The 27292-nt window shown below is 41.9% G+C and overlaps 1 protein-coding gene across 18 annotated transcripts in view; it reads right to left on the bottom strand.

Annotated features, from left to right (window-relative positions):
* Positions 1-24923, bottom strand: part of EIF4G3 (eukaryotic translation initiation factor 4 gamma 3) — a 356271-nt gene extending 331348 nt beyond the window's left edge. For 16 of the 18 annotated variants that reach the window (XM_060410702.1, XM_060410710.1, XM_060410703.1 and 13 more), the window contains exon 1: positions 24244-24279. The gene's annotated coding sequence lies outside the window, so the exon portion shown is untranslated. Of the gene's footprint in view, positions 1-24243; positions 24440-24814 lie in introns of those variants that run through there. The other 2 variants (XM_060410690.1, XM_042244658.2) reach the window with 1 other exon arrangement.
* Between the last annotated feature and the right edge of the window lie 2369 nt (positions 24924-27292).

Raw genomic sequence — 27292 nt, 5'->3', positions numbered from 1 at the left:
AACAATCTGTAAGTATCAACATGGGCAAGATTTATAAGAAACATAACAAAGCAATTATGAAGCATGTGAAGTATAATCACACTTATAATCTTGTTTAACAACATATGCTCAGTCACTCAGTCATGTCAGACTTTTTGTTACCCGACAGACTGTAGCCCACCAGGCTCCTAGGTCCATGGAATTTTCCAGGTAAGAATACTGGGAGTAGGTTGCCATTTCCTACTACTCCAAGGGAATCTTCCCAACCCAGCGATGGAACCCGCATCTCTTGCATTGGTAGGCAAATTCTTTACCACTGTGCCACCTGAGATCCTGTTAAACATACAAACGCCAATAATACAAAAATAATAATAGCAATTTGTGACTACGTAACACTAGGTGCTAGGTACCATGTTAAGCACTTTACATGCACAACTATTTAACCCTCACAACAATCTTGGGCACTAGAGTCTATAATTAGCCTTTACACATGAGGATGTGCGAGCCGCGTGGCTTTAGCTGTGTCCGACTCTACAGCCCATGGGCTGTGGCCCACCAGGTTCCTCTATCCATGGGATTCTCCAGGCAAGAATAGTGGAGTGGGCTGCCATTTCCTTCTCCATACATGAGGACACTGGGGAACAAAAAGGTTTCACTGCTTTCCCAAGGTACATGGACATTAAATCATGGGAGCTGGGACTATCACCTACGGGACTCCAGGTCTCACTTCACATTTCCAGCAGTTAGGATGCAAACCAGAGTCCCGCTCCAGAGTCCATCCTCTAAAAACTTCCACCTCTCTCCCTCTCCCTGACCCTCCTCCCTTTTCCACTTCCTCTTTCTCTCAATTTGTAAATGCATACAAAAAGATCAGCAAGGAGAGACAGGGCTGAATCCTCAACTGTGACAGCCTCTAACAATGGAAATGGAAGGTTTTTCACATTTTTAAATTTATAATACAGATGTTTAAGTCAATATAATTTGTATTCTTTATACAACAGACATGTATTATCTACGTTTTGAAACTAAGATCTCAAGACATGAAACTAAGCCATAAACAGGTAATTTTCAAAGCAATAAATAAAAGTTAATAAGCATGGGAGAAAATGAAATCTTAAAAATAGTCTAGAATGCAAATTAAAACTATATAATTTTTACCTATCAAATTTACAAAAATTAAAAGATTAGAATATATAATACTGGTAAAAATACAGCAATGTTCACACCTGCTGATCCAGTAAATTTTATCAAAAAAAAACTAAAATATTGAAAAACATTACACACAAAGATACTAGTCTCAGCATTTAATGACAAAATTGTTAACTGAATAATCCAGTGATGAGGAATGTGTTTTAAGTATATGTGGTACAGCGATATACAGAAATTTTATAAAACCATTAAGGAAATCCTTTCAAAATCTTTATTGAGACAGGAATATATCAATATATTAAAATAGTATACTATTTCATACTGTGAAATAAATGTTCACAGCATGATCTGAAGCTATGCAAATATGAGTATATGCACATAAACATATATATGCCAATACATGTATAAATATATACATACATTTTAAAAATTCTTCCAAGGAAATATATGTAAAAATGCTAACACTTTTATCTATGGGTGGTAATGTCGCAAGTTAATTTTTCTTCTTTTCCTGTGATTTTTACAATGATCATAAATGGCTTTTCTGCAGGAGTTTTTTTTGTTTTTTTTAAAGCCTTTTCTCTTCATCATATTAAAAGAAAAGTGAGTGAAGTTTTGTGCTACTCATCCAGACATACGGGATATAGGGTATCTTCCTGGTTGCTAAGCAGCCTCTCCTAGAGATCCTACACCATGTCCGCCTCCAGTCACAGACAGAAAGGACAGGACCTCAGGCACAAACACGCCCCATCCAAATGGCAGTGAAAATTCCCTCTAGGAAGCAGCCTGAGCAGCACACACAGCAACTTCACTTCTTCAAACCACTGCCCATCTCTCACCCAATATCTGAGATTTACTTTTGACGTGATACAATGTTCCTCACACAAGCTGCACATCACATGTGGACAGACCATTTTAATCCCCTACTCTATGCCGCCCACTATGTCTCTGAGGGAAAAGCTACTCATTTAGTAAATTTATCCGAGCCAGAAATCACCATCATTCTGGACACTTCTCAGTCATCAACTGAAACCAACAGGTAAGCCTTGTTGCTTTTTAAAAATGGCCAGTCCTGCTGGGCAAAACGACAGCATATGCTAAGATTTCTCACCCCTGCAGAGAATGGGTGGTTCCCCTGCTAAGGCGGCAAATCCCAACGCACAGTGGCATTCCCTCTCCACAGCAGCATCTGCAATGTGCTATCTCCTCCATGAGAAAAGCCCAACCCTCTTGGAGACAAGCTTTACGAGAGTCCCGACCTCGAGCAGGCTTCTCCTGCTCCGTCGCAGGAGCCCCCACAGCCCAGGCCTGTGCCCTGCCTGCCCATGCCGCAGCAGCAGCCATTCCTGGCTCAGTCCTGCTGCAGCCTCAGATGAAAGCCAGGACAGCGAGGACAAGATGGCTAAGGACTCTAAAAAGGAAACTCCATAATAAATAAGAGGTATCGGTTAAAAGCGTTGCCCTAATCTGCCACATCGTTAAAAACAAGGCTTTTTTCCCCCCCAATGATATCTCTTAAAACACTTTAAATCGCTTCTCTTGGTGTCATGAAGACAAATTTAGGAAGATCAGCACAAGTATTGCTATTATGGCAAAGATCAATTTAATCAGAAGGTTTAAAGAACATAATTCACAAGTTTTTACTAAATAATTTTAAAAAAGCTCCCTCTCTCCCTTGATTCCCACTTGAAAATTTACAAACGTATTTTAAATCCTCTTCATGCTCTTAATATGATGTCTTTGCTGAACTGAGGAACTTGCAAGGAGTCACATTTTAGCTAAGTTTCATTTTTCAAAACAGAAACTGCTTTACTTTTCTGATTATAAAAGTGATACATGGTTAATGTAAACAAAAATGACTTAGCAGAGAAAATAAAATGAAAGTCACCCAATTTCAACAGCAACCAGAAATAGCCCTATGAACACCACTGTATAAGCAAGAACCTTTTCAATATATTTTAAAGATAAAATTAGATCACACATGCTATTTTAAACAGGCTTCCATAGAATAAATGTGGATACTGTTATCTCAGTAAGTGTTCTGCAAGATTTTTAAGGGTTACACGGTATTTCAATGCATACTGAGCCCAGAATTTGCCCAGAACTCTGTTACTAGGCCTTTAGAATGTTTCAAAAGGTTTGCTATTATAAATGATGACATGATAACAATCAGAATTTTATCTGAACACTGGATTTCAAAGTACAATACTGTAAAAGGCAGATGATATTAAAAAAAAAAAAAAAACCTAGGCTGATTTCAAAGTAATCCTTGGATATAATGTTGAAGCAATTCCTTAGAACCTTAACAAAGTTTAATACAACAGCCCAATTTCTGTTTATCACCAAGGGGCACAAGAAGCAAAATCCTAGGTCAGGCTATCTCATCCACCCACTTGGAAAAGAGATTCATTTCAGTCTCTGTCTCACCCTAGATACCTATTTAGTGAAAGAGAATAAGTTTAAAGGAAGACAGTGGCAGAGCCTGGGAAGAAATAAAAGCAATTCTGTGAGGTAAAACTGATCCAGGGGCTTCCCTGGTGGCTCAGTGGGAAAACATCCACTTGTCAATGTGAAGACACGGGCTCGACCCCTGATCTGGGAAGATCCCACATGCCAAGGAGCAACAAAGCCCGGTGCCGCAACTCCTGAGCCCCTGCTCTAGAGCCCAGGAGCCACGACGACTGAGCCCGTAGTGCCACCAACTACTGAAGCACACACGTCCAGAGCCTGTGCTCCGCAACAAGGGAAGCCACTGCAGCGAGAAGCCCACGCACCGCAACCAGGGTCGGCCCCACTCGCCACAATCAGAGAAAGCCCACGCAGCAACGGGGGCCCAGCAACAGCTAAAAATAAACAAAGTAAAATAAATGGAGTTTTAAAAGAAATTCTAGTTGTGGCATTAGACATCACTTTAAAAAAAAATGAACTGATCCAGGACCCAGGACTCTAAATGAACACTGTTTGAGGATGAGGAACTAAAAAGGCTTGGAAGAGATCCTAAAGACTCCCAGATCTTTGACAGGAAACTAAACACCTACAGCAGCAATGCTCAGAAGTACACCTGCACATTCCATCACAGAAATTCCTCCAGGTTAACAAATCTATTTGAAAAGGGCAACTATTTCCAGTTCTGTATTCCGTAAATGAATGAGTCAAACCTGCTAACACCAGGAAAAGGAACAGGGATAATAAAATGCCTCATTTTCAGGGCCATCAACATGAAGCTTCTTCATGAAAATGACATCCATTTCCCTATAACCCAAAGACTGGTTTCTAATGCAATTTCAATAACCCTTCCACACTTCACAAGCCACAGGTGAGTTGGTATCTACCACCGTGAGCTCAAAAGCTTCCCAAATACTGTATAATGAAATACATCAACATTTGAAAAATCTGCATAACTTACTGAACTACTTTCTTCCAGACAACCAATGCATGATGTTACAAAATCATGCTTGGGTAAAAGATCCATTCAAAGTACAATACAAACCAATGGATTTAAGTGCATCAAAAGTTTATGGACATGGTTTCAGGTTCCAAACTGAAATTAACCTTTGAGAAACTACCACTGTCAAGTTTTGATATAATAATAAAGAATATCCATAATTATCTGAGAAAGACATTAAAATACTCCTTTCCAAGCTCCTTCAAACAAAATGCTGTATAGCAGAATGAATGCAGAAGCAGATAATAGTTATATTTATGCCACTATAAATTAAAGAGATTTGCAAAAATATAAAATGCTACTCTTCTAATTTTTGTTTTGAAAAATGGTTATTTTTCATTTTTCAAACTAAGTTAATCCATAATGGATTTGTCCTTTTTTTTAAGTGGTTATTTTTAAGTTTTCTTTATTGTCTAATATTACAAATATCAACAGACATAGCCCACGTTAGAAAAGCTCTCTGAGGTCCTCAAAAATATTTAAGAATGTCCTCAATAATATTTAACAATGTACAGGGGAGAAAAAAATCTGAGAACCACCATTTTAAGTCACTGGTTTCACTGTTTTCTGGGGAAATTCTGAGTCAGCTTCTTGGAACATAGTTTCCAATCTTTAGAATTAAAATATATGGGGAGTTTTCACTTCCGCAACAGATTTTTTTGCATCCACCGCTCTAAGAGCTCACCCAAATTTATAAAAGCTTCTTTCACACAGTCGGTATCAGGTGACTCAGCTTATTCACTCATTAATAAGTTGACTCCTAAATATTTCCCACCCCTGTCTCATATCTATTTTCTGATTCGATTGGAAGTTTTTCACAGCATCATCTTCCATTTTACTTCTCCCCACAGTTCTCCTACTGTGTACAGCAGGGACTAAACATGTGCTGCCCCTGTACCAGTGACTTGCAACTACTTTCAAAATAAAGTGTTATTTTTTTAAAAAAAAGCTAAAAAACATCTCAAGGATGTCTATACAGAAAAGAGTCCTCAGTCATTCAAGAAGACCCTAACAGCACTCTGAATAGCAGTATTACTAATTCGTACAGCTATTAAATATGGCATCCGCCATCATGACCTTTCTTTAGTTGAGGCCATCTGAGAAGGGGCTGAGTTAAAAGATTTCCATGATCCAATCCTACCCTCACATTCTAAGACTTGGATTCTTTTTATTCTCAATGCCAGCATTAAATAATGCTGGACCCTATGGTTCGTAGGGGTTGGAAGATGAGTCAGCAGGTGAAGCCATTTGTGAGAAGCAGTTTCATTACACTTCAAACAACAGACAAGCCAGCAAAAGACAGCTGCCATTGTTTACGCTGCTCAACATGCTGTAGGGTTTCACAGGCCTAGAAAACCATCTATTGTCCAAGCTCCATTTTTCTTAGTTAAGGGCTAAGAAGCATCAAACTTAGCTACCAGCTCCTAAAGCACAGTGAACAATCTCTTTTCTCAAAGCAAAAATAATACAAGTGTCTAAAAGAGCATTCCAAAATCATTCTTGCAACTAGGAGTGTCTCTGATCATAATAACCCATGAGACTACTACTGTGATACATGTTCAAACATAAGAAAATGTGCTTCCAATTAAAAAAGTAAGAGTTAACCACATAATATAGTTAACTAGAGCATTCTTCAGTGCTTATTCAGAGGAACTGAAAACAAGTGGACAAAATATGAATTACTAATCTTTTTTTGGAGTCAGAGAAGCCAAATAACCTGAAACTCAACGGAATTACCTTCTCCAGTCCTGGTTCAATTCAGTTTCACTTCTCAGAACCAAAGGTGTTTCACCTTTGAGAATCTTTCTATCGTAAGAAGGATCCCCTCCAAGTATATTTTTCAAAGTTGTAATTTCCAGTAAAGTACTGGACTGAAACAACTCCTAACTGCTTTCCGGATTCGCATCCAACGGCTTATCCAGGCACTGTGTGCGTACACGCGCGTGTGTGCGCACACTCAGTCGCTCAGCCATGTCCAACTGCTCGTAACGAAAATACAGGAATGGGTTGCCATTTCCTCCTTCAGCAGATCTTCCTGACCCAGGAATCAAACCCACATGTCCCCTGTGTCTCCTACACTGGCAGGTGGATTCTTTACCACTGAGCCACCTGGGAAGTCCCATCTAGGCATTACACCATAATAATTTCCTTTTCATTTCTAAGGCAGTCAAATTAACCTAATATATCAAATTCCAAGCTGAACTAACAAGGAAATATAAATATATGCAATACATAGATGTATCTATGACAAAAGATGCCCTGTTAGCTAACCAGCAGGTACTTTCACTATTAAGTAAAAAAGCCTTTACTTAAGTACCAAGACAATACGGCTTTTAAACTATAAACTGGCAAGCTATCTGCTATGAACCTGTTACTAACCATGCACTAACTGTAAACAAAGCCTGAAATTTAAATTAGAACTATAACTATACATGTTTTTTAAAATGAAGTACAAGTGATCTTTAAGTGCAGGTTGGGGAACAACCGTGGAAATTTGCCTAGCTCCAAGCCTCTTGAACAAACATATCTATATATAGTTTATAAATCTGAAAAACTGCAGACAAAAAAAGTAAACAAACTGAAAATCATCTTAGGAAAAGTATATACAATCTATCTTAAAAGTCCCAAGTAAAAATTGTAACTCACATTATCAACCTTGGATTTTAACTGTTTACTAAACTTAGATAATCTGGTCCTCCCTCATAACAACCTTCCAGAATGACGCTTCTAAAACACAGTCTGGCCACATCATTCCCCAGCTTACAGCTCTGATGGCTCCTCGAGGTCACCTGGGTGAAATCCAGACAGAGGAGCCTAATGTGCTACAATCCATAGGGCTGCAAAGAGTTGGACACCACTTAGCGACAAGACCACCACCACTAATATGGCACATATGGCCTTTTCTGCGGCCTCTGATTATCCATTTCTCCCCTCCCAACTGTTGTCTCAGCAATGATAAACAAGCGATTTGTCACTGTCCTGAGTCTCTCCACATGCTGATTCCTGGCTGAAATACTCCTTGTCCTACCATTATCCTTCATATGGCTCATTCATCCTTCCAGCTTAAGTTTAGAAATATCCCTTTCTCCAGGAAGCCTCTTCCCTCATTTCTCCCAACTCTCTCCCACCCTACCCTCTTAAGTCAAGTGATCTCCTCCTCGGTGCTTGCAAAAAACCGCAGGAAAAAAAAAGGGATCATACGATCATACTTTCCTTTTCACTTCCCTCTAGCCTGGATGTACAGCAGAAAAACCCTGGAAAAGTCTTTAATGGACCCAGCATACAATCTCCATGCCTCCTGTCTATCTCAACCCATTCAGCACAATCTTTACATTCTTGTAACAGACCATCTGACCTGCCCCCTTGACAAACCTATATGCAGGTCAGGAAGCAACAGTTAGAACTGGACATAGAACAACAGACTGGTTCCAAATAGGAAAAGGAGTACATCAAGGCTGTATATTGTCACCCTGCTTATTTAACTTCTATACAGAGTACATCATGAGAAACGCTGGACTGGAAGAAGCACAAGTTGGACTCAAGATCGCCGGGAGAAATATCAATAACCTCAAATGTGCAGATGACACCACCCTTATGGCAGAAAGTGAAGAGGAACTAAAAAGCCTCTTGATGAAAGTGAAAAAGGAGAGTGAAACAACTGGCTTAAAGCTCAGCATTCAGAAAATGAAGATCATGGCATCTGGTTGGTCCCATCACTTCATGGGAAATAGATGGGGAAGCAATGGAAACAGTGTCAGACTTGATTTTGGGGGGTTCCAAAATCACTACAGATGGTGATTGCAGCCATGAAATTAAAAGATGCTTACTCCTTGTTAGGAAAGTTATGACCAATATAGATGGCATATTAAAAAGCAGAGACATTACTTTGCCAACAAAAGTCCGTCTAGTCAAGGCTATGGTTTTTCCCGTGGTCATGTATGGATGTGAGAGTTGGACTGTGAAGAAAGCTGAGCACCGAAGAATTGATGCTTCTGGACCGTGGTGTTGGAGAAGACTCTTGAGAGTCCCTTGGACTGCAAGGAGATCCAACCAGTCCATTCTAAAGGAGATCAGTCCTGGGTGTTCACTGGAAGCATTGATGCTAAAGCTGAGGCTCCAGTACTTTGGCCACCTGATGCGAAGAGTTGACTCACTGGAAAAAGACTCTGATGCTGGGAGGGACTGGGGGCAGGAGGAGAAGGGGACGACAGAGGATGAGATGGCTGGATGGCATCACCGACTTGATGGACGTGAGTTTGAGAGAAATCCAGGAGATGGTGATGGACAGGGAGGCCTGATGTGCTGCGATTCATGGGGTCGCAAAGAGTCGGACACGACTGAGCGACTAAACTGAACTAAACTGAATGACCAAACATGTTAATAGTCTTCTAAAACCTCCACCTGCTACAAGATAAAAGTACAGATTGTTACACTGCACATTCACTGTCTTCTGTTTCAGTCGAGCAGCTCTCTGAGTAGCCCAAGCACAACATGCGCCATTTCCTATCTGCTGTAAATGCATCCTCCCCAACTGTCTTCTGTCACTCCTCCCAATATGCCCTTCCCCTTTGGCCTACCCAAGTCCTGCTTCCTATTCCTCTAGTCCTCACCCATCTTCAGGCCTCTGACCTCCTTACCTCCATTCAGAAAGCACCTTAAATTTTTAACTGTTTGACTGGAGTATGTAAGAGGCAGAAAGCACAAACCTCGGGTTTGTTTTCTACCTCCTTCACCAGTTAGCACATACTATTATTTTAAAAAACTTGCTCCTTGTTCACTTAATAATAACTGCTGTGCCTACTAAGCTTCAGGGACTGTTAGCTGAATCTGTGGTATCGAAACAGTGACCAACACTGCCCTTCCCTGTTCTGCCTCACAGGCTTTTCTCCAGATCCCGGCAGTTCTTTCCTTCTCCCTTGAGCACCCTAACCTGCCATTACCAGGTGCCCTCTTCCACTGAGTGGAGCCTTCTGTTGAACAGCAGCTAAGCTACTTTCACAAACATGTTTCTGGAATACAAAAGAAAAATGACTTGCCTCTCCAAATACTCTGAGAAAAACTAGGAAGAATGACCAGCAGTACGTTTGTGAAGGCTATTCTGCCACCTGCCAGTTGGCAGCTTCTCACAATTGTCCTTATCACTGACAGGCATTTTCATACACAGCACTATTATGAATAAACCAAAGCCCTAATTTCAATGAAAGCATGTGGAGACTTACTTTTTGTACCTAGACTCTGTGATGAATATACGGTTAACTGAAGAAAGGGGGTTGTTATTTTAAAAGGGCATATAAACTGCAACATTTAATGACTAAATTCTATTTCGGTTAAGCTCCTTCAAGTAAAACAATTCACCGGACCTGGCATTCAAAATTTAACAACAGAAAACAAGGCAGGTGGTTTGCCCATGGGTTCTACAGGGGTAAGCAGAGTACATCTCTGACTTCAAATCTCATCAAAAGAATTTACTCTTAGGCAAACTCAAAGAATGTGAAATACATACATCTGACTAAATCAAATTGTCAGATATGAAGTAAAGACACTGGACCTGCAGTTCCCAATAGAACGTAAACATAAAAAGCCCTTCAAATTCACATCTCTGGGAGCAAAACAAGACAAGAACAATAACAAAAAGCTGTACACATTTCCTTCTTTTAACTACTCTGCTAATAGAAGGAATACTTTTAAAATCTGACCAAGTTTTAATATAAATTAAAAACATGACTTCTGGGGAATTCAGATGCTCGTCAAACTCAGAAATAAAACTAAATAATTACACATGATACACCGTGATAACCTAAAGCCAGACTGAAAATTGGTAAAAAAATAATAATAATAATAATAATGAATACTGAAACACTAGAACAACAAAAACATTTTGTTTTAATTCCCAAACTGTTTCACAGTAACAAAAGCTTCGGATACTGTGTTACAAGGTCAAGTAAGTCAAGTCCTTTCCCTGGACAGAAACCACTTACACTGCTTGTTGCCTTATAAAGGCCATCATAAAGTTTAGAAAGCATTTTCTCTTTCATTATCTCAAATCAGTATCAAAAACCCTTTGAAAAGGAGAGAGGTATGATTTTCCTCATTTTACAGATGAGAAAACTGGAACTCAAGGAGATTATGGGATTCACCATGACAACATGGCTACCTTCATGTAAGAAAAGAGAGAAAAGAAAATACACAGGTATTTGTAAAAGAAATACAGAAAAGATAAACCAGAAATTAAGAAATAGGTTACCCCCAAGTATAGGTGGAAAAGAAGGGGGAAACAGGACTTCCTTGGTGGTCCAGTGGTTAAGACACCTCCTGCCAAGGCAGGGGGCACTGGTTTGACCCCTAGTCCAGGAAGATTCCACACGCCGTGGAGCAGCGAAGCCCATGTGCCACAGCCACTGGAGTCCCTAAGACACAACTGAGGCCTCCGAGCCCTCGAGCCTGCACCCTGCAGCAAGAGAAGCCACTGCAACGAGAAGCCCTCCCACCACAGCCGGCGAGCAGCCCTCAATCACCGCAACCAGAGAGCACGACGAGGCCCGGAGACCCAGTACAGTCAAACACAAATGGAAAAGAAACGAGACAGGAGATTAATTTTCAAAAAAAAGAAGAAGGGGAAAACAGACACTGGGCAGCACAGGTAGGGGGAGTAATACTTCTCTGAGTGTATTTTTCATCTCTTTTTTTTTTAATATAATTCTGACTCTTGGAATCAGAGTAATGTTTCACATACTCAAAACAAACAATCAAAACCAAAAGTAGAAGAAAAGTGTTAGGAATTCTCAAGCTCTTTTATGTGTACAATGAAGTGAGAAGATTATAGATATGGAGAGCCAGGTTTCTCATTACTAGAGATATTTAATAAACAAGGGAAAGGGGAATGTTAAAACAAACTGGGAGGCACTACAGTGGAACTCGAATGTATATATAAATACAGAAATACAGATAACATGTCTGTAAGGGGGTTAGTATACATATATTCCCTAATGTCTGCTGAAAGGGCCTAGAAGCAAGGACATTCTAGTAACACTGAACACAGCTAGGCCTAGAGCTTGGTCACTAACACCGTTCTTCAATAAGAAGACTCAGATTTCTTGGAGAAATGGCTGACTGCAGCACTGAGGCAGGGAAAATACAATATGAATCTGAAACATCTTGTGCTGGCAAAAAGTAAAGAAATGCTTTTAAAACGGGGGGAGGGGGGTGAATTCCCTGGCAGTCCAGTGGGTAAGACTCTGTACTTTCGCTGGCAGGGGCCTGGGGTCAATTTCCTGGTGGGGAACTAAGATACCAGGAGATGCACAACACAGCCAAAAAAAAAAAAAAAAGGTTGCTAGCTGGGTGGAAAAACACAGGCGCCAATCTGAAAGAACTCCTTATGGCCAAGGTTGGAATAGTCTGAGCAACAAAACATATAATGATAATACATATCCATGACTCAGTGATCATACAAATATATAATAGAATATATAATAATAAATGGAGGAGCGCTCTTCCTCACAGCAGAATTACAATTAATACATGTAGAAGGAAAGAGAGAATTAGAAAGTCGCAATTAAGCATCCACAAACTTAATAAATGTTGCATGTAATATCCACCAGTTACTAAGATTAGTGGGCCAAAGTCTGAGGAGAACCAATATTTGCTAAGTCTTCCACAAGATACTTATAAGGGTGAGACTGTACCTCCACAGCAGAAAGATCAATCTAACCAAGTAGCCATTTCATAGTGACCATTCCATACTGACAAGGTGAACTTCTTGATATGATACACCAGGAAAGGGTGCATTTTGGTATCCTTATCAAAATTCATAACCTCATTCTGATCACAAGGAGACATCAAATAAATCCAAACTGACAGACATTCTACAAAATATCTGATTGTTAACCTTCAAAGGAATCAGTCATGAAAGATAAGAAAAACAGAGAAACAATTACAGACTAAAGGACACTAAGCAAAAATAGTTACTAAATGCAGTGTGCAATCCTGGAACAGAAAGAGGATAGTGGAAAAATTGGTAAAAATTCTATTAAGGTCTGGAGCTTAGCTGAAAATACTGTAGCAATGTTAACTTCCTATTCTTGATCACTTTACCTGGTTAGGGGAGACATAACTGCAGGGGAAGGAGGTGAGAGAGGTAAGGGGACAACACCCTACTATTTTGGCAGGTTTTCTCCAAGTCTAAATTTAGCTCAAGTTAAGGTCGTTCTTTTTATTTAGCGAGCTGACGATACTTTGTTCCTACTTGGTTCACATGCTAGTGCCAAAGACCTCTATAATAACTATAACATCAAATACAAATTACTGCACCAATCAACATGAAAGGTTTTGCTGCCTCACAAAGCATTTTCGCAACATACTTAGAAATAACATAAACACTCTTAATTTTCTAAGCCACATAATCGTTACTGGGTGAGTGAGTGAAAGTCACTTAGTTGTGTCTGACTCTTTGCGACCCCATGGACTCTTACAGTCCAAGGAAAGTGGGTAGCCTTTCCCTTCTCCAGGGGATCTTCCCAACTCAGGGATCAAACCCAGGTCTCCTGCATTGCAGGCAGATTCTTTAACAGCTGAGGCACAAGGGAAGCCCGTTACTGGGTAGGATGACCATACAATTTACCATGCAAACCAGGACCATTACAGGAGGAAAAGGGCCTTTGTCTACCCCACTAGTAGGTCAAAGTGTGCATGCTATTAAAGCTATCAAGTCAGTTTGAGCTGGCATAAACCAGATGCTTAGGTAAGTCACCCTCATCTCCCTTAGCCTCTGAACAAATGCCCCTGAGGGAGGGGCCAGAAAGTTGTATCAGGAGACCCCCAAAGGAGACTTACGTAATGTGAAAATAAGCTACTGCATATTTACATGCTTAGATTTTTTAATTATGATTTTTTAAAGAAGGTCAAGAATAAAATCACCGACTTTCCAGAGCAGCATTCAGCTCTCACTGCCCTGCCTAAAATGCACCACATTCAAGTACACTCACCCAGGCACAGCATACAGGGCAATAAGCTAAGGTCAAGTACTTTGCTGTCTGCTTGTCAAACAGCAGTTACCTCACAAAGCTGGACCGGTTCCAAATTCTATTAGTGCCACAAAAGATCAACAACATAATATTAAAAGTTATCAGCTGAATATGACATATTAGCCTCAAAGACTCAACAGTATTAACCAGGTATTGAGGTCCTCAAAATTCCACATAGGGTAAATAAGACCTTCTTCCTTTGCATATTTAGTAAGAGCTAAGCTAAGTGAAGTGAAAGTTGCTCAGCTGTGTCCAATTCTTTGTGACCCCATGGACTATATAGTCCATGGAATTCTCCAGGCCAGAATACTGGAGTGGGTAGCCTTTCCCTTCTCCAGGGGATCTTCCCAACCCAGGGATTGAACCCAGGTCTCCTGCATTGCAGGCGGATTCTTTACCAGCTGAGCTACAAGGGAAGTAAATACAATCCTTAAAAATCAACAACCCCATTCCCACACTGTAATATTTCAAGTCACTGAAGAAACTCTGTGTGAAAAATCTTCATCCAAAGCAAATAAACCCTGTTTTCATCAGACCTGAAAGGTTAGAGTTTCTTCTTTAATGTGGTCTTTTTCTAAACAGTTAAAAAAACAAAAATCCTACTAGACAAAGGATAGCAGTTATTTCTGTTTCTTTATAACAACATATACATTAGGATAGCCTGAGGATAGAAATAAACAAGTAATCAAATTTAACTTGGAAATTACATAAACACATTAGGTAGAACTAACATTCTATGTGAAATACAATAACCCAAGAATTTTTAACTAACAATTTCAATTCTTGACAAGACAGCAAAGTAGTCAAATGCCCATACTTTCTTACAAAATTATCACTGCCTAATAGGAAATTACCTTAATAACAGAAGGAGGCAAAATCTCCTTTTGAATAGTTTCAGGCATTATACAAAAGATAGAAATGGTCAAAGTCTGTTTATTCAATAACCCATAAAAAATGAGCACATCTCACTAAATCTCAAACATTTAATGGATTACAAAAGCTTTTACAAGTAGTTCTGTGATGCCATTCCTTCTCTCCTGATCTTTCCTGTTCCTTATTTCAACTTGCACACCTCAACCAAATAAATCTTCAAAACTAGTTTTCCAATAAATAAAAAAGAAATGCAGCTGGTTTTTGACAGGGTGCCAAGACAATTCAATGAGGATAAAATAGTCTTTTAAACAAACAGTACTGAAACAACTGAATATACATAAGCAGACTAAACTTAGACCCTTACTTAACATCATACATACAAATTCAGAATGGCTCAGAGACCTAAGTATAAAAACTAAAATTATAAACTTAGAAGGAAACAAAGATGTAAATCTTCATGACCCTGAATTAGGCAAAGCCTTCTTAGACACAATACAAAAGCACAAGTGACAAAAGAGAAACAGACAAATTGGACTTCATCAAAATTAAAAACTGGGGCTTCAAAGGACACCATCAAGAAGGTAAAAAGTGAGAAAAGGTGACCGACCCACTGAATGGGGGAAAAAATCATTGTAAATGTTGTATCTGAAACGGGACTTGTATCCATACTATATAAAGAGCTCTTACAACTCAATCATAAAAAAAAACTAAGTTAAAAAGTGGGCAAAGGATTTGAACAGACATTTCTCCAAACACAAATGTGCAATAAGTCCACAAAAAATATGCACATCATCATCAGTCATCAAGGAAAAGCGAATCGAAACCACAATGAATCACTACTCTATACCCACTAGAACCTGTCATCAAAAAGACACAACATGACAAGTATTGGAAGCTTCATATTTTGCTGGTAGGAATATAAAATGCTAATCACTCTAGAAAAGTCTGGCAGTTCCTCAAGATGTTAAACACGGAGCTACCTCATAAAACCCAACAACTGTCTTAGGTATCTACTCAAGAAAAATCAAAACATGCATCCACACAAAAACACTCATATATAACAGCAAATGTTTCAACCACCCAAATGTCCATCAACAGATGAAGAAAACATGACAGCTGCAATATTCTCCAACAATTAAAAAAAAGGTTCTACAACATGCTTGAACATAGTTGAACCATGGAAAAATTATGCAGAGAGAAATCACTCACAAAAGACCACTTATTATATTATTCCATTATACAAAATGTCCAAAAACCAGGCAAATCTCTGTAGGCTAATAGTACTTGCCTATGGATGGCAGGGGTGGGGGGGCGGGGTACTGGAGAGTCTAATGAATTCTTTGGAGAGTAATGAGAAGATTCTAAAATTTATTGCAGGGATGGTTGTAGAATGATGTGAATAAATTAAAAACCACTGAATTGTCCACTCTAAATGGGTGGCTTGTATGGTGTAGGCAAATTATATCTCAGCAACACTGTGCCCCTCCACTACCAAAAACAATCAATGCTTTTCTACAAACAATGTCTAACCTTTTCTTTTATTCATTCAAAGTCCTCTAGAATCTGGACCCATTATCTCAAGGATTGTACCACAAGAATCCTCCACTCCAAGCATACTGATCAAGACCCTAACAATCCAGCATGTTATTGCTATGCCTGACTCTTTTGTGACCCCACAGACCGTGACACACCAGGCTCCTCTAACCATGTGATTTCCCATGGAAGAACATGGGAGTGGGTTGCCATTTCCTTCTCCAGGGTCTTCCTGACTCAGGGATCAAACCCACAACTCCTGCATTGGCAGGCGGATTCTTTACCACTTGAGCCACCACGGAAGCAATAATCCAGCATACACCATACTTATTTCAAGCCCAAATCTCTATTCATGCGGATGACCCACTCACCACAATCCTTTCCTCTCTGCCCAACCAAACCCTGACTGTAATCTTAAACTTTTTAATTTTTTAAAAATTCATCTTACAGTTCAAATTCTATGTCTTATATGCTATTTTCTAGGGCCAAGAAAGAGTTGGGAGTCATCTCACTCACCCTTTCTTTCTTAACATTTCTCCATCCTATCTACAAGTTTCAGTCCTTTCCATTCTCAGTGTAAAAAATACTGTACTGGCACAAAACTGGCTGTACTTATTTCTACTGTGATGGTGTGTTGTTCCCACCTTGTCATTCCAAAATTCTGGTTGTTTTGATGCTTCCATCTTACTTTCTGAGCCCTACGTGAGACCTCACATGGTCTTATCCTCCCTCCAATCACTCCATATAAATATCAACATTTTCTGAAAATCAGGTATACATGTACACATGTATACAATTCCTAACTAGAAAATAACACCCTGTTCACATCTTTTTAAAGTATGTTTAAATATATGGATGAAGATGGATTTAAAGGAATAATTTTTTAAATGCAAATAACTACAGGGGGGGGAATCTGTGAAGTTATGTCGTTTAGTTGCTAAGTCGTGTCAGAGTCTTTTGTGACCCCATGGACTATAGCCCATTAGGCTCCTCTGTCTATGGGATTTCCCAGACAAGAATACTGGAGTGGGCTGCTATTTCCTACTCCAGGGGATCTTCTCAAGCCAGGGATCAAACCCATGTCTCCTGCATTGGCAGGCAGATTCCTTACCTCTGAACCACCAGGGAAGCCCCTATGAAGTTATATCAATATATTTAATGTTATAAATAATGCAAAATATTATAGGCACAATAACTCAAAAATGTCTGACTTATTGATAACAGTTTCAGCCCTCCTCTTTCTAATGCACAGTCATAACTTCTGAGCTACAAGCCAAAGGTGAAACAATATTCTCAAGAAAACCTTTCCAAAGCAACAAAAATAAAAATAGTTCATTCCAAACTGATGAAGAATAAAACTATTCAAAAAGTAGTTTCTGTTGGCAGATAGTTAAGCAACAAAATAAGCAAGATACAAAACTATGTAATTTGACCATAAGTTATGTTACAAAAAAGGGCACATTTTAAGTCCGTTAAAGTCCATAGAAAAAAGGACAAAAAATATACCAAGATGTTAAACAGTGGGCATCTTTATATACTAAGATTATGGTTGACTTTTTACTTTTCTACATTTTTTAACCTTTCTGAATTGATGTATTATTATTAAAGGTATTAAACAAAAAATTTAACAGTAACGTTTGACTATGTTTTTTTCTCCTTGGCCTTTATATAAACTCTAATTCTCAGTATCTATACTTCAAATGCAATCCAGCCACTCTAGACGGCTTTGCAAACTGGGTCAATGTTTATGTCATCTCAAAGGAAATTATAGAACTATTTTCAGTTCCATTACACATCAGTGCAAACAATTTTAGGGCAGCTTTGAGTACCAGAATTGTTGTGACGTCATCTATATTATCTCAAAACTTACCTTAAACTGATTCCTAGACTCTAACTTAACATTTCATTCAACAAACATTTACAGACTTCCGACTACCTGCCAAGCACTGTTATAGGTGCTGGCAACTCAAGAGTGAACAAAAACAACAAAAATCTCTGCCTTTAAGAAGTTTACATTCTCTGTAGATAAAACTTAATGTCTCAGAAGAGTCAGGGAACACCCACACAGGGCTCAAAAAAGTACAGAACTACTACTAGTTAATAAAGATCATAAAAACTGACAAGTTTCTTTACATAGCTCAAACTATCTCAAATTTCAGCTAAGGGTATAGGAAAGTGAAAAACTCCTTCTGACTGGCAGCAAGCCAAAGAACTAGGAACCGACTGAGATTTCAGAAATGTCTCAGGATCCTGCAATACTTAATCCATGTAAATTCCAGGTGCAGTTTATTCACTGCCTGAAGTCAGGCGCCTGCCTAATAATCAGGAAATACTTCATTTCCTATTCTATTAACTCAAAGCATCATCCCTAAAGTAAAAATAGAGATCGTTCCTCACCACAGGCGTTTATTTCAGAACTTACTTTCTCCTTCATACCTCATAATGAACTAGCTGGGTCATCCCCCAGAGCAAGCCAGCATCAGACATGAAAACTTTATTTATAGCCTCAAGTCATCCCACCACAGACAATAAAGTCTTCACTACTAAAGTCACAGAAGTATTTCAATCTGTTTGGCTAAATCTAACATTAACAAGACAAAAACCAGAGGCAGCTTCTTATGTGAGCAAGCTGCCTTCCCTGTGGTCCATATTAGAATGCCTCTAGTATCAGTTAAGTCACCACAGAAATGTGTCACTGACCATCAAACAAACTAAGAAACCATTAATAGGTCTCTATAAATCCTTCCCATCTACTTGCAAGAACAAAACAAATCCTCAAACCATAATCTCCAGAATTAAAAGCCACTACAATTCAAGAGGATCACTTAGTAAACTAGTCTAACCTCTTCATTTTAGAGAAAGGGAAACTGATGCCCAAAGCTGTTACAAGACCAGTCCAAGATAACACATTAAAATGGAAAAGCCAAACTCTAATCCTGATTTTTTTTTTAAACTCCCTATCAGCTGACCGTCTCAATACACCAAGTGAAATCTACTTATATTTTGAGGCCAGCAGGTACTGTTTCCAAGCCAGTCTAGTATCAGAAGGGCAGGGGATATTATATTATAGGATGACTGGGAAGGAGACTAGGAAAGAACCAACCACAGAAATCAGGATCCGATATATTAACATGAATGAATCTTCTCATATTCTCATATTATGATGTAGAAGATATTTTCAATCTGTAGCAACTGTGTTTGATTGCCATGTTCTCTGGTATGTCTTTCTAGCTTCTCTGCCACTGCTAAAAACCTGAAACATGCCTGAAATCCATTTAGTACTAACATTCTATGCAGCAGCAACAGCAAAGGAACTGGGAAAAGTTAGCTGGCAGAGGAGAAAGCTCTCTAAACCTTGGGTAATTCTTACTCATCCTTGTAATTTAGCTTCATTCTTGTATGAAGCCCTAATTCCTCCTTCCCCTCAGGCTAGGCTCTTACAGCAGAGTAATTGTACTTGCTTCCTGGTATTCTGCTGGTTTACCTGTCTGGACCAAGTTCTTTGAGAGCAAAGACTTCAACCTGAGACCTAGCACTGAGTGGGGTACACAGTAGGTGCTGGATGAACAATTTTTAAACTTGCCACTTAAAGCACCAATATAAACAGCTAAAAGGTGGCAACCCTATTCTGATTTAAAACACGGTTTTCAAAAACATTTTTAGCAGATCTTTCTGTAAAAATCTTATCAGAAACCCCAATGTGAAAAAGCAACTTATCAGTCCTTAGGTAATTTAAGTTCTCCGAGTTTGACGGAAAATACCAGTGAGCCAAGTACAGGGCGCAGCAGCAGCAGAGGCAAGAGCTGATGCGAATCAGCCATCTAACTTTGTTCCTTTATCGCCATCTTTATCTCCCTCCCGAGAAGAGGAGGGAGATCTGTGTCTCAAAGCACAAATCCATCTTTGTTGATGGTGGGGCTTAAGAGTAAATAGACTACTGGCCATTGCATAAGCTACACAGTTCTAGTTGCTAGTTATACAGGTATTTTGAGAGATGCCTTGGTAACATCTGAACACGCAGAAACATGCACTGAATCAATGTGGCAGGCCTATTCCTATGCTTTAAGGCTCAATGAGTAAAGATCACCTACTTGTCTAGCGGTATGTAGCTATGAGCTAATTAAAACATGGTACAGCATCACTGCACTTCAGATTACTCCACAGACATCCTTTACTTTATACAGACTTCCTCTAGATATAAAATACAGGAGGGCATCCTTGCTTTCATCACTCCCACACACACACTTGGTAAGAAATAGCCCAGCAGATAGAAAGGACATCCATAAGCCTTAGGACAACAGTCTGAACCACAGTTCACTACCTACTAGACAGATGACCTTGAGAATGTTACTTAAATTCTCTGAACTTCAGTTTCCTCATCAGTAAAAAAGAGAATATTAGAGTTCTTGTGCAAATTAAATAAAATCATATATGTACAGCTCCTAGAACAGTAGGCACTCAATAAATAAACACCACTGTTATCACTACGGGCTTCCCTGGTGGCTCAGAGGTTAAAGCGTCTGCCTGGAATGAGGGAGACCGGGGTTTGATCCCTGGGTCGGAAAGATCCCCTGGAGAAGGAAAATGGCAACCCACTCCAGCACTCTTGCCTGGAGAATCCCATGAAGGGAGGAGCCTGGTAGGCTACAGTCCATGGGGTCGCAAAGAGTAGAACATGACTGAGTGACTTCACTTCCAGAGGCAAAAAAGAAGAAAGCAAATGTTACTGGTTTCAGCCTATAAAACTGAAAATCAACACAGAATGCAAAAAAAGGAAAACTACAGTACCGAAAATAAAGAGAATATTTGTTTTTAATGTATGTCATATCTAAGACAAAAGAGCTGAGGACACAAGTCATTTGGGGGTCACACAGGCCTTTACCAAATTGTTTCTTTAAAGAACCTACTGCTCTGATTTTCTTAACCAAACCAACTCCCCCTAAACAGTAACTAGACTCCCCAGAAGTGTCAGCAGCCCTGAGAGAAATTACATCCTGAAGCCTTTCCATATAAATAGAACACTGAGTATTCATAACAGACTGCAAAATTGTTCTGTTTAAGTCAGAACTACTTGGGCACTTGAATTCAAACTCATTTATCTTCAATTATCTCAAGGGTGAGCAATTTCCATCTAAAGAACTAGGCTTTTAATAGGGACATAAGAACTCCCTGAAAAATGTTAGCAAGATTTTCTAGGCATGTACAATTTTCTCTGGAGAGGGTCTACAAGGTTTTATCAAAATGTTAAAGTTGTTTGTTACCCAGAAAAGTTTAAGAATCAGCATGGAGATTCTCAGTACAGCCTCCTGGAACCTCACACTGGGAAGGTGAGGTGAGCAAATCTCAAGGCAAGGATCCCGAAGTGCCAATTTCATAAACTATTCACACTGGATTACATTATAGAAACTCTTAAGCATATTTCTCCCTTGCCATTAGCACTTTCTGTATCAGGGTTTATCTTCTTTCATCCTCACCGTCCCCACCCACCCTCCACCATGGCCCATCCATCCCGGGACAGGTCCTATCCCGTGCCTCTTGGCAGTCAAGGGCCTCTATCTTGACAGGGCCTTAGGAGCCTGCTGCGCCTTACCTTAAGCAGGTTAGTTTAAACTCCAATTAGCGTTTCTGATTTGCCACTTGAACACTACGTACAAATGAAGGACAGACATCTTGTTACATGAGTCTCCTCATATTTTTACAGATTTAAAATGCTATCTAAACTCATTAATTCAAACACAACTGCACGCGTACATTCTGAGGAACTGGAGAGTTAACAAAGCCATAGGAAAGGGCAACTCCAACTTTGCACTCCTGTCTCAATGCTTCTATGTGTATCAATTTATACGATAATCACTTTCATCAAACAAATACAAATCCCCACACTCCCTCAGTGTAGAAAAGCAAAATTACTCTATTTTAATCCATTTTTAACCAATTCCCCATTACCACGGATAACATTTCACCACTAGCATGTTCTAATGAAATCTATAATCTACACTTCATTTACGTACAAGCTTTCGGATTCAGCAATTATAACCTTTCAATGTGTAAAGCAAAAAAAAAGATAACAGAACTGTGAAATACATTAAGAAGAAAACTTTTTCTTCCTTTACTGACATGAGGCAAAGTAAAAAAAAGCCACATAAAACCAAGTAACCTATATTACTACATTTAAGTATAAAAATTATTTCCATTGGAAATTACATCTTAGATCCATCCCCTTTAACAACTGTTGCAGTATTACTAGCTTCTCTTTTATTGCAACCAACTCACAGCTTTTACAAGTCCTTCCTTTGTGAAATGCATCTGAAAAAGCACACTCGAAACGTTTGGTGTCCAAACAGCACCACTAAACTCACCCAGCACTGTTATATTCAGCGCCTTGGTCCTTATCACTTTGTAGTCAAGAACACACAACTACAGGCCTCCTTTCATGTGTTTAATTTCCAAAACAGCTCCAAGATGGAGGTAAAGAATAATTTACTTGGTGGCACAGTATAGAAACTTTAAGAGCGCTAACCAAGTATGGGCAATCAAGACCAAAAAACACCCTGAAATTAAAAAGGAATTTAAACCCACAAAGCATTAAGTGAAGATACCTTTAAGAGATCTAATACTGAATTCTACCTTGAAGGAGTATCAGCCAGTCTTCCCCCCAAAGTAAAGCAACTAGGGACACTGATCAAAACTAACCAGGTTTTTCACGGGCAACAAACACTAAGGCATCATCACTAACCAGTCTCATCAATGAGCAGCTCTTAATTGAACAGAATCATGCAGTTAAACATTATGAAATCAGTACACACATCACACTGGAATGGAATTTATCTTACCCTGAGCCACACTGCTTGGATTGAAAAAAATGTGGACTAACAATATTCAAAGCACAGAGAAAATGGCACTTGACAAAAACCAAAACTATGACCTGAGATGACTCTACAAGGGGAGATACCTTTCCCTTCTCAAAATAATGGATACAGACAAGAATCAAACTACAGACTGTGAAATAACCTGTGGACCTCACAGCAGTTAGTTTCGCTTGCTCCAACACCCTACTCTCTCTTAAAAGTCAAACGCACGATGACACAAATACAAAAACACAACACATCTAAACATCCAATAATTATTTATTGATTTACATAAATACAACGGATTGGGGGGAGGGGTATATGATGAAATGTTACTCTCAGGTAGGTAATAATGCCTTTCTAATTCTCCGTGGAATTCATGAATTCAACGTTTTACCTTCACCCGCTGGTTTTTAACTAAAATACCTCGTCACCAAGTCTTTTCAATCAAAGCTGTCCAAAAACTCTACAGTCGAGCAAACAGCATGAAATTAGACACATTCAACACTAGACTTTCCAGCCAGGAGCCACGGTACCCTCCAGATATCAGGCCTAGGAAGAGTAAACTCAAGCCCTTTAAAAATATTCAGCATTTAACACCAGTCTTCCAAGAAGTGAGACTTTTGGGGGTGATGGGTAATGTCAGTTAACTTCCTCTTCCTTTAAAAAGGTCAAAGACAGGGAAGCGTCCGGCGTAACATTTCCTCCTTAGATCGCGTTCCACCACAAACCACATCACAACTCTCCCAATCGCTAAAAAAAAAAAACAACACTAGCCAGAGGGAGTGCTTTCTGCAAAATTTCACCGTAAACTGAAAATCCAACTTACCTTTGGAACGAGCTGAGTTTAGTTTCACACGGGAAATTTACCAATAAAGTTTATTATGTATTAACCACGATAATCAAGGAAGCCCACCACGCTCCGATGCAGGGGGAGCTGAAGGGAGATGAGGAGGGTGTCGTCCTTACAACAATCAGAAAAAAAGCCTTCCCTGCAGGGCTGGTCACAGGCACCAGCAAATTCTGCCTAATAAAAAGGGGGGTGGGGGTCGGGTTTATGGGGAGAGAAGAGGCGAGAGAGGGGAAACGGTGTCTCCCACCCCGCCCCGGCTCCAAAAGGGAAGGGCTGCAGAAGCAAGGCCGATGGAGCTAGTCTGCACAGTAGTGCAGAGGGTCGGGGAAGGGGGTCCCCACTCCCCGCAGTGCTGCTGCCAGGGCACCCCCAAAAGCTCCGGCGCCAGGCCGGGTGCGTGGGCTGGAGAAGCGTCCCTGCCCGCGGCTAGGCAGCGGCTGCGGGCAGGAGAGTCCCCGGAGGGGCCACAGTCCCCGACACCCCCAACCCTGGTCCACGGCGAAGCAAGCCGACGGGCTGGCAGGAAGGTGAAAAGGATACTGTTGGGGCGCCTGGGTCTGGAGGGCCCTGACGTTCGGGTGAGGAGGGGCCGCCGCTGCTGCTGCCGCCGCCGCCGCCGCTGCCGCCGCCGCCGCCGCCGCCGCCGGGTGAGGAGGCGGTACCGCTGCTGCCGCCGCCGCCGCCGCCGCCGCCGCTGCTCCGGTGCCGGGTCCGGTTCCTGCTGCAGCCGCTGAGCCTGATTTCAGAGCCGGTTTCTGCGGTAAACTCATGGCAAAGCGAAGCCACCAACCCCCCCAGAGCGGGACCGGGCGCGCCGGGGTGCAGGGGCCGGGGGCAGCGGGGGGGCGGGATGGGGGCAGACCCGGGGAGGCGGCGGGAGCAGGGGGCCGGGGGGAGGCTGGGAGGAGGAGGAGGAGGGGGCCCGGGCCGGTCACACACGCCCGCCGCCGCCGCCGCCGCCGCCGCCGCCGCCGCCGCCGCTGCCGCCGCCGCCGCCGCCGGCAGCAGCAGCCGCCCCGCGGGCCAGCACCACCGGCTGCCGGTCTCCGTGACAACGCGACCCCAGGGGGGGGGCCGGACCCGGCGGGGGCAGGAGGCGGAGAGACCGGACCTTTCACGACAATATCCTCATGGGCCGGCGGCGGGGGGTCTTTATCCCCCTCCCCGGGGGAAGCGGCGCCCTTCTCGGTAGCGGGGCTCAGGCGATGCCGGCGGATTTTCTTCCCTCAACGAGCAGAGCATCCAACATGGCGCTGCGGCCGCCTCCAGCAGTCCGGCAGGACGGCCGCTCGGAAAACTTCGGGCCTTTTCGGAGTGGCTCGGGAGGCCGAGGGTGGGAAGCCCCTTCGGCTCTTTCCGGAGACTGGGAGCGATCGGGATTCTTCGGAAACGCTCGGTGGCGTCTTCGGCCACCGTTCGGGAGCTCTCTGGGGCGGACTCGCTTCCTCGGGAAAGATCGGCGAGGAGTCGGGGGAGGGGCGCCGGGGGCGGCTTCCCAGGCGCGCTGCGGCCGGGGGGTACCAGGCGGAGGGAGAGAGCGAAGGCGAGGTCTGGTCTGTGAGAGCCCTCCCCTGTCGCCCAGCCGCGAAGAACAATGGTAACGGCCGTGGAGCCCTGCGGTCCGCAGAGCCCTGTCCGCGGGGGGCGGGAGACGCTGAGGAGAGAAACCCAGGTCACGGAGGTAGGAAGCGCTTCACCAGAGAGAAATCGCTCAAGAGGAACGCGCCGCGTGCCCCTGTCTGCATCACACAGAGCTCTCGCCGGCCTGTAACGCAGTCACCGTCCATTGTGTCGACGTTTCGCCGTCGCTCAGAGAAGCGAGTGGGATGAGGAGCCCCGGTCTCCAGAGCGCGCTGAGGCGAGGAGAGGGAAAGGGACCGGCCCAAGGTCACCCAGCCGAGAAAGGACAGAGCCAAACCAGGATCTGAAATCCACCTTCATCTGAAGGAACCTGGCCGCCTCCCAAGTTGCCCGGGGACCTCACCCGGCCGCCTTCGAACCGGCAGCCCTAACTTAGGGATCTGTGCACGGATTCTTCTCAGGCCTGCCTCAGGACCCGAGCGCCCTTTAACCGTCAGCCGGCGGTCGGCTCCCCAGTGCCCTGTGACACTTGATAAACTCCCTTTCTCCTCAGCATGACCAACGAACATACCCCCCCACACACACCCTGCCCACAAACCACCATCCCCCCCGCACTGGGGGTCTTGTCTAAGCACGGGAACATTTAGGGGAGAGGAACTGCAGAGATCAAGGAGCAAGCCAGGTAATAACGGTTCCCAGGCACTGAGCATTTACTGTCTCACACCGTCCAGTGAAATAGGGATAATCATTTCACAAAGGAAGAGACTGAGGCTCAGGGAGGCTCAATACCACCACCTAAAAGCAGGAGCTGAGAAAAGCCAGGCTCAAAACCCATTAGAGGAGACTGTCCTGATGGCTTAGAAGAAAAGAATCCGCCTGCCAATACAGGAGACACCGGTTTAATCCCTGGTGCAGGAAGATCCCAGAGATGGTGGAGCAACTAAGCCCATGTGCCACAACTATTGAGCCTGTGCTCTAGAGCCCAGGAGCTGCAACTCCCAAGCCCGTGTGCCACAACTACTGAAGCCGGAATGCCCTAAAGCCGGTTCTCTACAAGAGAAGCCACCTCAATGAGAAGCCGTGCACATCGGCTAGAGAGTAGCCAGCTCACCACACACAACTAGAGAAAAGCCTGCACAGCAACAAAGACCCAGCACAACCAAAAATAAATAAATGAAGATGAAATCATTTTTTTTAAAAATGGACAGGAGATTTTCCCAAGGTCACATGGAGAATGTAATTGGCAGACACAAAATTGAAATCAGAGGTGGGTTCTAACTCCTGCTATACTGTTTCATACTGCCTTTTTTTTTTTTTCTTTTTCAATGCACATGAAGCTCTACACACAGTGGGTGCTTAATTCTTGGCAGTCCCTGGGAACTCTGAAAGCTCCCTCTGAATAAAAAGCATCTGGAAGAAGGGTATACCTCCATGGCATCTTTCTGGGGAGAGTTTCACAGCTCCTAGTGTAGTAAAAAAGAAGTATCATCCATCCATCATCTCCAGACTGAAAGTCAGGAGCTACTTCACATTCTGGAATCATTTGGATTTGTAACACCTATTTACCTGGGATTGGATTTTCTGGTCTTCAAGCACAATCAGCTCCAGGAAAAATTCCCAACTGGTCCTGCCCTTCCCCAGGTTATCCTTCTGTGTTCCAGATCTCAGACTTCCTTCTCCCAATGAAAACCTGTTCCCAGGAAAGAATTTGGTTTCCCATTTACAGGGTGAATCTACCTCTGCTTTACTGACTACGCCAAAGCCTTTGTGTGAATCACAACAAACTGTGGAAAACTCTTAAAGAGATGGGAATACCAAACCACCTGATCTGCTCCTGAGAAATCTGTATGTATGCAGGTCAAGAAGTTAGAACTGGACATGGAACAACAGACTTGGTTCCAAATCAGGAAAGGAGTACGTCAAGGCTGTGTATTGTCACCCTCCTTATTTAACTTATATGCACAATACATCATGCGAAATGCCAGGCTGGATGAAACACAAGCTAGAA

This window comes from Ovis aries, chromosome 2 (assembly GCF_016772045.2).
Source record: "Ovis aries strain OAR_USU_Benz2616 breed Rambouillet chromosome 2, ARS-UI_Ramb_v3.0, whole genome shotgun sequence".
Lineage (NCBI taxonomy): Eukaryota > Metazoa > Chordata > Mammalia > Artiodactyla > Bovidae > Ovis > Ovis aries.
This window is presented reverse-complemented; position numbering and strand designations above follow the sequence as displayed.